The following is a 5,265-nucleotide window of genomic DNA, read 5'->3' on the forward strand; positions in this document are numbered from 1 at the left end:
CTCCGCCAACGACAGCCACGGCCCATCTCCAGACTGCCTCCAACTGGCCATTGACTCATCACCATCTCCGACCCGCCCAACGCTGACGAGCCCGGATCCTCACAATAAAACTCCCGGGCAGGGAAAGCAAAGGAGAAGGGGGGTTTAGTATGGTTGGCCCACTCGCGCCAAAAGTGCTAAAAGGTTACAGAGGACGTAACTTAAGTTATTGTTACTTGTAGTTTACCATTACACATATGAATGACTTATATCCTGAAACTGAATAGTAGTGGGAACGTTTCATGCAAGCATGCAGCCAGAATTCAGAAAAAAACCAGTTTGTTATGATACAATGCAAACGTAATCTCACCACCGAATTCTCCATATCTTGCACATACCTAAAACCTTTGGTGGAATAACTCGATAAATTCAACACATTTTGTTCAGCATGAAAAATACAATGATGTCAGAAATTCAACTGTGTTACCAATAACTGTCCCTGCACCTCAAATTGATTCGGCCCCGAACAGCCAAATTCGGGCCGGGACGGACACGGGTTAACTTTATGTGCAGACCCAGAGACGGAAGCCATGTCCCACCCCAGTGTCATCACAATGGCACGTAAAAGACCTTGGTCATTCTGCCATAAGTGCAGGTGGCTGAATACACCTAAACACACAGACACCTGGGTAGCGCGACTCCGTTGCTGCTAGCTTTCCACTGGGAGGAAGCGACCCGAATTTCCCAGCGATGGGACAATAAAGTAATGAAAAATGAGAAATAGGTTGAAGGGATATGAAAACCCAACAACCAACCAACCAACCAACCAACCAACCAACCAACCAACCAACCAACCAACCAACCAACCAAACCTGATGACTTGCAGCTATGCTATGCTAATTAAGTATGTTTGTCCCTAGTTCTAGTAACTATTTGGGACATGAGGTGTTCGACCTGTGTCACGAACTGAAAACTCTGCCTGAACAATCCCTCTCAATGCGGTCAATGCGCATGCGCTAACATGGGGAGATTAATCAGGTCGTGAACAACCTAACCCTAACCCATGGTTCGTTCGGTCAAAGGGTCGCATTTTTTAAGTCCAAGATTGGCGCATGCGCATTGACAGCATTGAGAGGGATTGTTTAGCAGAGTTTTCAGTTCGTGACACCTGCAGCACTTTGTTCTTTGTACTTCATGCTGAAGCTAAGAATGATGGTGGCATATTGTTAAGTTAAGTTAAGTTAAGTTAAGTTAAGTTAAGTTAAGTTAAGTTAAGTTAAGTTAAGTTAAGTTAAGTTAAGTTAAGTTAAGTTAAGTTCCAACAGGCTTCATTGTGCAGCTAAGCACACTGTCAGTTTAACTCCTACCATCGTGTCTTTTGCTTCTGTTTGGCTTTTGTTTTGTTTTGTGCGTACTTCAAATTGAGTTATTGGATGAAACCAATCGACTTGACCGGAATAGCTCTTTTGTTTGTTTGGTGGAGGGTTCGTTTTTCGTTAGCTATCACTGTTTACATCAACGTGCTGCCATACATTGACAGAAGTAGCAGCGCTATGCACGTGCCATGTCGGTGCTCTCTGTTAGTGCCTGTTGACACTGACAATAACTTCTCTAACAACTCTATCGATTTCCCCTAAACGGACCTTTTTAGGTGGAGTTTCCGAGTCTTCTCTCATACCCGTAATTTTATACCCGAATGTCCGAGTTAACTTGCAGAATAAGCTTTAAGGAAAAGGTCACAGGATAGAGTTAGGAGTGAGTTAGATTCAACAAAGCTGCATTGACCCGATTAAAAAGATCTCTCCACAAGCAGTGAAAACAACGTAAGGTTTCTTTTTTGTGTTTTGGTATCAAAGTTTGACATGTGTTTTGAGTAGAAAACACAGATTTTCTAACGGTTTTGTTGACGTTAGTTGTGTGTGTGTGTGTGTGTGTGTGTGTGTGTGTGTGTGTGTGTGTGTGTGTTTGTGTGTGTGTGTGGTTTTGTGTGCGTATGTGTTTGTGTATGTGTTTGCATGTGTGTATGTGTGTGTGTGTGTGTGTGTATGTGTGTTTGTATGTGTGTATATGTGTGTGTGTGTGTGTGTGTGTGTGCGTGTGTGTTTGTATGTGTGTATATGTGTGTGTGTGCGTGTGTGTTTGTGTGTGTGTGTGTGTGTGTGTGTGTGTGTGTGTGTGTGTGTGTGTGTTTATATGTTTTTATGACGTGTCGGTTCTTTGGAAGAGCAGTTTGAGCGTGGCACTGACACCGATACATGCTTTTTAAGTGAGGCCTCCAGGCCAGCCCGCACACACTACAGGGCCCGTATGCATGAACTAGAAGTAAGAAACACTGGAAGTAGAGGCCTCTTTTCGAAGTGGGAACTCCCGAAGTCAACTTTCTAACACTGTTCACAATGCATGAACTGACTTGAACGCCAAAGTATTAAGCGAGAGTATTAAGGTCAAGGTCGGGGAAATTGGGGGAATCCCTACTAATACGCATGCGCACGTTTCTATCAACATGGCAGTCAACGAAAGAGGCAAGGCACGTGTGCCGCTCAAAAAGAAAGTAGACACGGAGGGGCGTTCTGCACCTTTTTCAGATGGTGAAATTGCTGTACTCTTGAGAGAAGTGTTTTACGAAAGAACGGTTATTCTGTCCAAATTTCAGAACAAAAAAACTTCACAGTAAACACCAAGTTTACAGAACAGTCTAACTGTTAAACATAAAGACGCTGTCTGGTCCAAAATTGCCAAAGAAGTGTCTCTCTCTCTCTCTCTCTCTCTCTCTCTCTCTCTCTCTCTCTCTCTCTCTCTCTTACGACACATGCACACACAGACAAACGTACACTCATGCACATACTGACACTATGACACAAGTGACACTGTGACTGACGGCACACACACACACCACACACTGCACACACACACACACGCGCGCGCTCGCGCGCACACACACACACACACACACGCACCCATACACGCACGCACACAGTCACAAACAAATAACCACACACTCACTCTCTCTCACTTTCTCTCATTCTCTCTCAATCTACACTCATACACACACTGAAACTATGATGACACAAGTGACACGTCACACACACACACACATACACACACACACACACACACACACACACACATACTCACCGTAGTGACACACATTTACACACGCGCGTACAGTTGAAAACATGATATGATTTTTTCAAAGCATAGGAAGGTTTCTTTTGCAAATGAATAAAATTAACACAGAGGCAAAACCCGGTTTTTGCAGCCGGAATGCAATTGCGGAGGCTTAAAAAGGAAAAGATTAATAAAAAAAATATATATAGCTCCCGGTGGAACTTGAACCCGGAGCGAATGAACGACAGTCCGGAACCGTTACCACTGCACTATGTTACTCGTGTAGAATAGAGGCATGATGAAAAAAGGCATTCTGAGTTATTCAGTCGTGCTGGTTTGAAAGCTCGCCACCTTCGCCGAATGACTCGAGCACGTTTTTTTCGGTCAGTAACTGATCGAACTGTCGCTTTTGAGTCACTCTGTTTTATGTCACAGTCCGTGTCTATGGTGCAAGGTAGGAGACCGTCTCATTGTAGCCAAGTTACGACAGTTGCTCGATTGACGCATTTCACGTCTTCGATATTGTGTCTGAGATCATTTCCCAATGAGCTGCCTTTAAAAACGGAATGTCCTGCAATTGTAGTATGCGCTGGAGGTTTCTTTTGGATGGGTAAGGACCCTTGAGATGCGATATCGTCGTATAATTATGTCAAGCGAGAGGCCCTTGACATTGGAAGTGGGAACTTCGAAAGCAAAGTTGCCAGCTACTCGGTATGCACGAGCTAAATTGAACGCCGAAGTAGTGGCTTCGAGAGTTCTGAGGTCAAGGTTGAGAAAATTGGGGGAATCCCAATTAGTGCGCATGCGTTTGTAAACGGTAGGCTTGGTGACCAGAAGAAACAAATCTCATCGCGAGTTCGTAAATGGGCAAACGTTGATCGCGCTGTAGCTTTTACAATAATTGTTGTTTTTAACTGGTTGAACGAAAGCTGTGATGATTGTCCTTAAATAGAATGACTGTCTATAATAATGATTTCGTTGACCAGAATGTTGGGGACAATAAAAAAAGGTTGTTTATGTGGTAGCGAAGTCGGTTAACTTAAAACTCTTTTTGTAGTGTTTTTTTTAATGATTGTGTATCGGTAAAACTGCTGGACAAAAATAGTTTGGTCAGAGCGAATGTTTGTGTTACTGGTAAATTTAAAAAGGCAGAACTCCATTTTTGGGGAATCAAGATATAAGGTGTAGTGAAAAGAAGATAAGTTCAGCGAATTTCATATTATTTGAGAAAATGTGTGTCCGAATTTTTAAAACAGAAAAATTGTTGTACTTAGGTGTTTGTAAATTACGTTTGTCCTCGTTAATTGTGAAGAGGATGTATGTTTATATAAAGTTCAAAGTCAAGATTGGATTTTTGTAGCCTACGTGCGTGTGTGCATGTGTATTAGACATAATACATAGACATAGAACACTTTATTATCTCAATTACGATAAACTCGGGTGTGGTGAATCACAATAAACAGCATAAAACGTAAGAACATGAATAAAATATCAAGGCGCAAATATAGTCAGCTCATCATAGTGTGGGGAGTGGGTACACACACACACACACACACACACACACACACACACACACATACACACACACACACACACACACACACCGTCGAACACACACATAACGTCGAACACACACACACACACACACACACACACACACACACACACACACACCGTCGAACACACACACACCGTCGAACACACACACACCGTCGAACACACACACACCGTCGAACACACACATAACATCGAAAACACACACACACACACACACACACAAACACACACACACACACAAACACACACACCTACACACCCACACACACACGGCACGCGCGAACACGCAAACAAACGTATGAAGGAACAGACGCACAATTATACCCGCACGCACGCACACACAGGCAGACAGGCACTCGCACAAATACATACACACACACACACACACACACACACACACACACACACACACACACACACACACACACACACACACACACACACACACACATAAAGCAATGACAAAAAAATACCAGAAACTTACATTTAAACACTCGAACACACACACACACACACACACACACACACACACACACACACACACACACACACACGCACACAAACACACGCACGCACACAAACACACACACACACACACACACACACACACACACACACACA

This window comes from Littorina saxatilis, linkage group LG7, assembly GCF_037325665.1.
Source record: "Littorina saxatilis isolate snail1 linkage group LG7, US_GU_Lsax_2.0, whole genome shotgun sequence".
NCBI classification, from domain to species: Eukaryota; Metazoa; Mollusca; class Gastropoda; order Littorinimorpha; family Littorinidae; genus Littorina; species Littorina saxatilis.